The sequence below is a fragment of the Dipteris shenzhenensis genome, chromosome 25 (assembly GCF_047967505.1).
Source record: "Dipteris shenzhenensis isolate YYH24624 ecotype China chromosome 25, Dip_SZ_1.0, whole genome shotgun sequence".
NCBI lineage: Eukaryota > Viridiplantae > Streptophyta > Polypodiopsida > Gleicheniales > Dipteridaceae > Dipteris > Dipteris shenzhenensis.
The window spans coordinates 14,693,990-14,705,523 of record NC_141620.1 but is presented as its reverse complement, the minus strand read 5'-3'; positions in this window follow the sequence as shown (position 1 = coordinate 14,705,523).

Below are 11,534 nucleotides of genomic sequence, written 5' to 3'. Positions count from 1 at the left end.
TAAGTTGTTTCATCGTAGGCTGTATGAATTTTCAAGTTGGGACAACCCACCATCAACATGAATTTTCATACATTAGAGAATATTCTAGAATTAAGTGAAAAAGTTGCACAATATACATTCTAGGTGAAGATCATGGACAAATAGGTGTAGGGCATCGAGAGGACACCATGTGCATGGGCTAGAAGTATATATTCAAGAATTACACTTAACTTTGAGATCATGCACATTAATCATGCAAATATATTGTTAGACTTCATATTACCATCCACGGTGTCTCCCTTGCTAGTTGCAGGTAGGATTAATTTTTCTTGTGTACCCTTGTGGGATGCCCTCTCCAAATAGAGGAAGTAAATAATTTAACATTTTTTGTTGTTCATATGTGAAAGCTTGAATCTACACTTTGAGGCCTTGAATTCTATTGTCTTATTTCTATCAACACTTTGATTTTGTATCCTACTTTTTTGTTCGTGCATATTTCTCAATCTACTATTAGTATTCGTCTAGTGAGTTGGATAGTAAATTTGGTTCAACATCATCATCTCCTACCTCTACTCCAAGAGTATTATATCTCACAACCATGGTTCTTGAAGTTAGAACTGGGTTTTTGATCCTTTTGGGAAATTCTATCAGTCAAGGTGTTTGGCTATAGAACCAAAAAATATAATTGATATATAGATAGTCATGCATAGATTTAGCTATGTAATTTGGATTTCTATAAGCATATTCTAATGCATTCAAATTTAGTCATGTGATGTCTTGGTCAGCTTGTAGATTTCATAGGAGACCTTTTACTATCAACAGCATCTCTAGCACTTGAATCAGCTGTTGCAATTGTCTCATAAAACCTTTGTGGACCGAAGGATTTTGGATGCTAATGCCCAGTCTTCATTCAGAGGCTAGTGGTCTTTTGTTGATAAAAAATGTGCTTCCTTTTACATGCATCAATGGCTAGCTATTGGCCTATTTATCCCCAAAAGTGATTATTGCATCATAGACCTTCTTTGTGAGCCATTAATAAAGAGAGAGATTTATATCATTGCATATGAATAAGAAATGTTGAAGGATGAAAGAAGCACATCTCAAGCTTCGAAGCATTAGATGCTAGTATCATACTCTAATATTTCTTTTCTTGTTTGCAAAATACCATGTAGTATGCCTCTACCTTGATCTTATTAATGTAAGCAAATTTCATTTTTAATTAGTATGCATTTGTTGTAGCCCACCGAATCCACTTTTTGCATTCTAATAGTGATGTGCTCTTTTAGCGTCTTGGAAGAACAATGATCTCTCTCTCTCTCTCTCTCTCTCTCTCTCTCTCTCTCTCTCTCTCTCTCTCTCTCTCTCTCTCTCTCTCTCTCTCTCTCTCTCTCTCTCTCTCTCTCCCACTTTCCAAAATTCTTGAAGCCTTGAATTTGAAAGCTTATGAAAGTGTAGGTGCACACACATTTCTTAAGCTTTTCCCTCTCAAACTTGCATACTTTCCAATTAGGTTCTCCAATTTGCTATCTTTGCAATTTGGGTGCTTTGCAAACTCTTCAATTCTCCATCTTTGCTTAAAGAGTTATTCTTTGCATAACCTTGGAGTGCTTTCGCTATGGTAGTCTCCCCATCTTCCATGCGAGGCTATAGTGTCATGCTTGTCTCTTTTTCCTTTGCCTGGTTCTCGATTATGATAGTGCTCTACATGCCTCCTACTTTGTTGAATCCCATCACTCATGGTGCCTTATCTTTTTCTCTCAGTGTGCTTCTTACTTTTCTCCCTTTCACCCATTTGCTAGCTCACTGTCTCGTGTCTCCTTTGTCTATTCTTTTCATGTTTTGGCCATTGGAGAACCAGTTGTCCATCTCTCTCTCTCTCTCGGATGTTGGAAATTTCATCCAGTTGCTAGGGGGAAAGAGAAAGAAAATGATAGAGTTATGGAAAGACAATTAATTGTGCATTGGGCAATCACTCCATATAATCCCTAGGAGAATGGACAAGTAAATGGTACTAATAAGGTTTTGGGATCCATCTTTCAAAATCCTATTAACTTTTGGCATGGTGCACGAGGTTACAAATACACCGCACCAATGCCATAGACTTAGATGCAAGAAAGTATGTCCTATGAGGTGTAAATACCCTACACAGTCCATAGAAATCTATGTGCATTCTTCAATTCATTAAAGGTCTTACCATGAACAAAATCAAATAATTATGTGATTGGGGAGCAATATTCCATGTACTCAATATTCCATCTCATCCATAAATAGACCACAAATGTGTGAACATTCTTTGCTCTATTGATCATAACGCTTGTCTTTCACCATGGCTCTAGCCATTCCTTAAACATATGAAGGAAAGACACTACAACCAACAAAATTCAAAGAAGAATAAGTTCAAATTGGAAAGCGAGGAATACAATGTCCAATGAAAAAATGATGTGAAGTCAAACATTCCCTTATACTGCAATTACAAGAAAAATCAAACATGTCAGTTTACTTTTGAAAAATGTCATATCAATATCCATTTTTCCCCGAACATCAATAAAGTATGTCACTAGCCAATGTACATAGTACTGCAAAATTAAACTAAAGCATAGCAATAGTACCACTCACTCATCATCAAAGCGATCAGTAGTGGGATTGACTAAATAATCATCCTCCCTAACCTCTTTCATCCTTCCTCTCTCTCTCTCTCACTCTAGCTCACAAGCGAGTTGTTCTAGAATGGGGATTCCCCCCCCCTCTTGGCATAGCTCACTAGTGAGCTATGCCTCTACTGGAAAAGTTGACATCCGAAGCTATCTACTAGAAATTTTGTATCTATTGGAAAAATTATCATTGAAGTTATAAGTCGTCATCTACTAGAAAAGTTGTATCTATTAAAGAAGCTATATCAGTTGTATCTGAAGCTATATCTATTGGAAACTTGTCATATGAAATATCCTATTTATTATAATACTAATTATGAGAAATCGATTACGATGTTGATTATGAGAAATTGATTATGGTGCTAATGATGAGAAGTGGATTGTGATGCTAATCTTGAGAAGCTGATTATGATTCTATTTATGAGAAATTGAATATGATGCTAATTATGGTGCAAAATATGATTTTGATTATGATGCTAATTATAATGTTGATTTCTATTTTTAATTATGAGGAACCGATTATGAATCATGTTGATTATGACAAATAAATGATTCTCAACATGAGAAACTAATGATGATGTTGATTATGATGTTGTTGTGATGTTGATGATGCAAATGGTGATGTTGATTATGATGTTGATTATGATGTTGTTGTGATGTTGATGATGCTAATGATGATGCTAATTATGATTTTGATTATTATGCTAATGATGATGCTAACTATGATGTTGATTATGCAAAACTAATTCTGATGCTAATTCTAAGAAATCAATTATAAGAAAGTACTATCAATAACTCATTATAATTTCCTTGTTTCACTGGAAATTTCTTAATAATTTGAAAATTGGTAGACTATGATCCATTTTTAAGCAAAAAATCTATGATTGTACTACATTTGTTAGAACTGCAAAAAATATAGTACCTCAAAAGCCCTATCGAGGGACTTGAAATCCTTGAAAATAGGGGAATGAAAATAGAAATAAATCTCTTTCTGGCTTCAAGTTCCTTCTAGTTATCATGGCAAGAAGTTGAATCTTTGTACCTTACAAGATCCCTGAGAGGATTGGCTCACATGGTAATCGATATTTGATGCATTAAAGGTTGCCCAAAATGTTTGCACATAGAGCATTTTGATTGGAAGAACATAATCACATGCATATAAACTCAAACTTTGATGTTTGATGCATTAGAGTTTATCCAAATGTTTGCATTTAGAACATATTGATTGGGGGAAAAAAACCCACGTGCATATACATCATAGAACATTTACAAGCATAAGTATGAAGTGTCATGCATCTTGGAGTGTTTCCTAGATTATTGATATGATATATATACTTATCCATGTCTATGCTTTTTTTCTTCTAGAGTGCAGTTTCTAATTCATCTTGACCATATATCCTTTATATTCAAAGATAGTACTCACAAGCACTCATTATAAAATGGCCTAAAGTAGGTGACAACAAAATGCTATTGCTTGCATGTGTTATGCTTCATCTACAGAACTTGAAGTGGCCAAAGATATCTTCAAATTGAAGCATATGATGGTGGTTATTTTAGCTATAAAGATTACATGGAATTTCTTGTGGTTTGGAGTATTCTTGTAGGGGTTCAGCTTAGATGGCACATGGAATTTGCCTATAGAGTGTTGCATTGATGTATAGGTTAGATGTAGATTCTTTGTGCTTTGGATTATTACCATAAGGATTTGCTGAGATGGTGCATGGAATACGCATGTAGAGCATTGGTTTGGACATGTGCATGTGATGAGGCAAAAGAAGACAAACACTCATGACATCATAAACATATATTGGAACATTGCATTTGTATTTATCTTGCTACAACCAAGCAATGTAGCTGCTTGTTGAGAACCTCATACTACCAAAGTTTGCACTTGGACACTTGGACACTTGGACACTTGGACACTTGGAATGGGATCTACATTGCTTAGTGCACTTGTTGCTATGCTCGCATGGAGCTCCAGCTCGCTCGTGTCAATCTCTCTTTTCGCTAATGTAGTTAACTTTGAATGCAACACATGTGCCTTGTTCTTTATCCACATCTCAATCCCAAATCTGTTTCTTCTCACTTGGAAGTATGGCATCATCAATACAACTTGCATGGTACTTAATACTCCTATGATTGTTGCAACTTGCTTGTGCAACTCAGTTGACCAAACATCATTTGTTATGTCCTTTAGTTTGGCAACACATAGTTAATACATCTTTCCTTTTTCTTACTCTTTGCACAATGCTTTTCTTAAATGCATCCAATGAATTGTCATCAAGCCCAAGATTTTGGATCATTATATGGTCCATGTGTGAGACAACTAAGATCACTTCCCTTTGCACATGGCCAAATATGACAAGGATTAGTCCAACAACTTTAGATGCATGTATTGACTAGCCCAATGGTGCTTTTTATTTTGTGACAAATTCTAGGGCAATATAGCATTCCTATGACACTGATTTGCAAAGGCACAATACCCTCGTGCCCCATGAGCCAGTGCTAGTTTGCACACTTGCACTCTTTTTAGCTTATGTAGTGTGAACTTGGGTAAGTATGGATACTTGACATTAAATGTAGCCTACCTTGCATTTAGCCTTTACAAATATGGGGAGACAGGCACTTTAGAGCACTTAGCTCTTCAACCAAGAAGGGATTTCTATGAGTGGTTCTTATGGGAGCCATCAAACAATTGCAAAAATGCCCATCTCTTTACACGGGTGTGATGTGGTACACAAGCACAACCTATGTGATGATTATATGCAACAAAGAAGATCCTTTTTTTAAATTGATCTTTGTGTAATAGTGCACATCAAACTATCATCAAGCACAACCTATATTGCATAGCTGTTCTTATGACATACATGCTTATATCAAATATGTGGTCATGTAAGCAATCTTGTGGTAGCATCTTCACACAATATAGAAATTGATGCTGCTAAAACAAGGAATGATACTCTTGAAGAAGAAAATAAATATGGTAGTAGTGGATCTACTAACATTCTTCTCAATGAAATTGAAAGAGAGGCATCATTGTAGCCTCAAAGGAAATTGATAAAACTTGGCAGGCTCCATTGTAATTGTTCTTTGAATATGCTAGCCAATATCCTCTAGGAATAGAGTTCTCATTCGAACTCGACTCATTTTGGGATGTGCTTATTGAAGCTTCACTTGGTTGTGTTGATTTAAAAATCATGGGTGGGTCTGGTTGTAAGTCAACTACAGGTGCCTTTCCCTTCAACTCTTTGGCCAACTTAGTAGCCTCTTGATTTTGCTAATATGTTTGGTTTTCATTGGGTCTCTACTTAGGCTAGGTACTAGTCCTTGGAATTTGGTGACTGCATGGACTAGGGACCTCTGCTAGAATGACTTGGCAACTCGACTCGACCTCATTCTTGATTGTTCTTAAGCAAGTTAAGATGCTTGTGCCATAGTTTACACTTAGGCTTGACATGCTTCACCACAAAAATAACATCGTATTTGTGATGAACCTTTATTTTTATTGTTCTCTTTCTTGCCTTTTCCTTTATTTTGCTTGGTCCTCATTGTACAACCCATCTTTAGGCTTGTCTTCTTGTGTTACTTGGTTCATGTCCACAGTGCAATTTTTATTATACCATCACTGAGAATCATCATGCTTAACCTTGTTACATATACCACAATGCTTGGTTCAACTATCACTTTTAGTATAACCTACTAGGAACACTTGTTGCACCACTTTTTGCCTTGACCATTCTTACCTTTGAAGCCTAATTCCTTCTAGATCTTCTTAAGAGAGGATTTTAGCCTGTCCATCTTGGACGAGGTATCTTCTTCATCACTTCCCTTGGCCTTCTGTTTTGTCTTTTTCTTGCAAGGTCTACTCTTCTCCAATACCACGGCTTGGTTTATTAACTCCTCGTATGTTTTAGTTGGATTAACCATGTCAAGAGATTGTAGGTCTAACTAATTGCATCCTATAATCAACCAGGCATGAAGTGACTTGTTGTCTGGTGGCATGTTGAATTGATTAATGAAGGCCCACATTCTTAACAAAATATCATGCTTGGATTCATTCTCTTTTTTCTTGAAATCACTAAGCTTAGTGTAGACAACCTCCTCCTCATTGATTTCTTACTTGAACCAATCCCTTAGACATCTATTGCCAGTTAGCAAAATAACCAATTGGAAATTGGTCGAGAACCAATGTTGAGCAGGTTAGGTCAGTGTGCAAGGGAAGTAGTTCATATACTCTTCCCTGGTTGTGGGAATTTACATGACATGCTCAAAAAAACTCTACAAGTGACTGTATGGGTCTTCATCATCAGCACCCTTGAATTCTTAAAATGTTATATAAGTGAATGTACATGCATTCATCATTAGCACCGCTGAATTCTTGAAACTTTACCTCTATCAATTGTGCTAATTTTGCCTAAATGGCTAGACCTAGATCTTTCAGATTGAAGAGTCTTCACCTCAACTTGCAACCAATGGGTGTAGTAGGACCACTTAGTGAGGAGCTTTATGCTGTAGGTCCATCTGGACAGGCTATGTGACCAATGATGTCCTACACAATTGAGATATTTAATTTATGCCTTTTGACTCTTACTAGGATATTGGTTTGAGGACTCCTTACTATTGCCAAAATTCCAATAGACCTAGAGCTTTGATGGGTGTGATGGGATGCATATCCAAGCAAGACTAGGTGCTTGTTGGCTTGCTCTAGGACTTGGTGTTAGTTGCGTGGAAACAGGTTTACATGCCCTTTGTGATCCTCGGTTGTGGGCCAAGAAAATGCCATAACTCGTCATCTATCAACATGAATTGTTTCTCTATGCTCTCGTTTCTAAGGACCCCTAAGCTCATTCCACTCAGTTCCCCACTCGTACTTTCAGCATGTCATTTCCTAGCACAATCACCAAATGTTGATGATGTTTTTTCCTCACCCCTCATTGACTTGTGTACCCGATGCTTAAAAGTTACAATGCTAGAATGATATAAACCAAGCAAAACTTTGAATATATAACTTTGAATATATCAAGTGAAGGGGCTTCGGCCTATGACAAATAGATGCACTTGCAAGATGGTGGTTGTGCAACGACTAGTGGGGGTGCTCACCTCGACCTAAGACTCAGACCTCTATCAGAGCAACAAGACTTGACTCACAACAACTTAGCAAAAGAGCGAGTGACAGAGTGAGTCCATTATATTGGGAGTCATTACTTTAATAATCTAAGACCTCCTATTTGAAGTGACAGCTTGTGAATCGCCCTTCTAAAGTCCTTTCAAAATCTACTACCATCGTGAACATGGATTGGATCGCCTGCTATCTTCCCCCTGCATAGCATGGCTGCTTGGGTGCCTATCGCTGATTCAACCAAGGTGTCTGATCATCGAATCAGAACTAACAATCATTCTGGCTTGTCAATTGAATCCTCAAAATATTATATTCATAGCAGTAATGAGGGCATAATTGGTGCTTCCAACTTGGATAGCTTTGTATATGGTATACTCTCCTATGGGAGTTGTCAAGCCATTATGGGCCTTTCCCTATTTCCTAGATCTCAAGATTTTGTGTCTAAATCCTATAAATATTATATTCATTATCTTTATATAGTTTTTAAGTTTTTGCTTTAACAAAGGAAGTAAGAAAAGTAAAATTGGATTTGTTCGCAAATAATTACACATATAAAGTCAACATGAGTTGACCACATGGGCCACTTAATGAGTACAAGGATAAAATAGTTACAAAAGGATATTCTAGAGACACGTAATTTGGTGAGACCTTTGTACAAAACATTTTACCCTATTGAAATAAGTCTTAGACTCTATATTAGATGGATATGAAATTCGAATGGATATCTTGATGGGAAATATTCATACAACAACTTGGAGGTAATTAAAGGAAAATAAAAGAAAATGCAAGGCACATAAATCAATCTAGAGCATATGGTCTCAAAAAAGCTCCAAGAGCATTAAATGCTTGAATCCATCAACACTTATCAACATTGGATTTCAATCAATAGAATTATATCCTCACTACACATGAACATTAATGTCATCAATGTTGTACATACCTTCAAAATCTAACATGAAAGACTTGGGACACTTTCATTATTCCTTAGCATTTTATGGGAATGAAGAGATAATAATTCTCACTGATAGTAAGCACACTCAAAATATTTGATAAATTTTTTTATATAGGCATTATAGAGTATGAATCGAGAAACAACTATGCATTCGATATAGTGTTGTTTGAATATGCAATTGCAATTTGGATTGGACCTTTGATAAATGTTGAATTTTGTTTAATACAATATTATGGTGGAGCAAGGAATAACAAATTGTTGCATTCATCATGATTTTAAGTAGAATATGACATTTAAACCAATGATGTAGGCTAAGCAATTTGTTTAAGAAGGCTAATTTAAAAGGTAAAATTTTTTGGATATCAAACTCTAGTTAAAGAAAATAAGAAATATTTAGCTAGCCGACGACCTACTTCCTCATGCAAAGAGACTAAGAATATTTGCTCACCAACATTTTGAATTGCAAATATGGCCTTGATTGTTCTCACAAGGCATGAAATTTGTAGTAGGGATGTTCATCAAACCCCCCCTAGATATATAGGTATTCATACTTTGCATGAATAGTTTGGCATAAGCCAAATGAACATTAGCCTTTTGGGGGAGTAGCACACATGCGATTTAACCTTTCAATGTTTTTACGTTTTTCAAACTTTTGTTTCAGAATCCGTTATCCATCCTCTACTTATAATTTGCAATACTAATAGATATTATAGATTGTAGATCACATTTTCATAGGTTTGAGAGGCCTTAAAGGCTCATTAGAACTTTCGCCCTAACTAAGCATGTATAAGTATCTTTTAATGGAGAACTATTGCTAGTATGGGAAAGCTAAGTCTTACTCACCTTATTTTGAAGGGTGTAAATACACACCACCCTAAAAGCTAGAAAAATATAGAAACTCATTTTAGAAATAGGGTCATATAAAATAGTCGTACTTTAATAACATCTCATGTAGCATCAACATTAGTTTTTGATGGAGTTTATGCAGTTGTTGCTGGGGCTAAGCTAAGAATGCACTTTGAACTATAATAGGGGACATCATCAGTTCATTAGGCCAAGAGGAAAAATTACGGCTAAAAGGCCAAACTATAGAATGGTTTAGTGTAGATGTATGTTAGGGCTAACATTATTCCCATATAGAAAGAGCGTTTGTTCCTAGGTTTCACTTTTTGAGCCTAATTAGTCACTCCCTCCCAAATCTCCAACACTTGGTTTCTTAATTGAACCTTAAGAACATAAAGAGTCATAATTATATTGATCCTCTCAATGTGTTTACTACCTTGTTGTTCCCTTTCTATTATCCCTTCGATGCATGGAGGGCTTGAAACATGGGATTAAGTGTTGAAAAAGAGATAGTAGGAAATTGGAGATTAAAGGGACAATAGGGCTAGGGGATGGATTGTAAGTCAAACACCTAGTCTAGGATATAGGTTCAATAAATTGACTTGAGGCAAAGATTATTACCTCATTGGAAGACCCTTGCTTGCCTCAAAGGTAGGCTTAGATGCTAGCATTATTAATTGCAAAGGAAGGAAAACACACAAAAATGAGAAAAGCATACTACAAGAGAGGCCTACAATGCCAGTTTGCCTAGACTAGCTCGGCCACCTTTGGATAGAAGTCTCAGCTCACAACACCCTCTCCCCCCATGTAGGGGCAGGAACATTTTGATGTAAAGAAGTTTGTCTATCTTTTGGACTTGATAATATAAACCACATTTTATTATAAAGCATACTACAAGAGAGGCCTACAATGCCAGTTTGCCTAGACTAGCTCGGCCACCTTTGGATAGAAGTCTCAGCTCACAACACCCTCTCCCCCCATGTAGGGGCAGGAACATTTTGATGTAAAGAAGTTTGTCTATCTTTTGGACTTGATAATATAAACCACATTTTATTATTATTTTTAAAAAGAGAGGCCTACACTGTCAGCACCATAGCAAGTAAAAGTTTATGCAACCATGTTCATTTGGAGCATTTTTGTACTTCTTGAGCATGAATGGTTCAAATCCCCCACCATATTTTCTTGATGAAAAGTTCTTATTTAGTAATCTAACAAATCTAAGTATTGTGGAGGAATGGAAAAGAATTAGAAAAAAGAGAGGGGGAGCAAGATAATATATTGGTCAATTTAGGAAACCATTTGTTGACCATAGTTAAAAAGGAAAAAGATCAAAGTTATGACATGAAATGTAGGTGAATTATTATTTTTGTACTTTTGGATTAAGTACATTCTACATTGTTTCTACTACTCTTAATGATGGAAATTGCTATTGTGTTAGAAACAAACTCCTAGTTAATTTTCAATAGTGTCTCAAAATTCTCAAATGTATTTCAACTTTGTTGTAAGCATTTGGTGCACCCTTAGTGCAATGATAAGCAAGGATACCCTTTGAGTAATTGTGAAAGACAAATTCAAAGAAGACTCAAATGTTCAAAGCAAGTGTTTTATACTCACCTACCATACACGATAGAACAAATGGATGTGCTTAGAATCTAATATTAAGACAATAACTATTGATTTCATTCATGGGGTTGTAATGTAAAGACCTTCTAGCTCTCAATAGGCCTTCTTATGTGACTCAAGCCTTGTAATGCATGTAGAATTTCATTTTAGTCTAGTTATTTAATTGGGAAAACCTTGTTTTTCATTAAGATTTTATTGCAAAAACATTTATGTCACGCAATGCTCCCTTATTCTATTTAGATGTGTAGGAATCATTATGGGCGATGAAAGGAGATAGATCCCAAAAAATTTGACCCTTTGTGAAAGGAAATCAATGAGTGGATATCATGTAAGCATTTTATATTTATGTAGAGAGTTAGACTTGTTG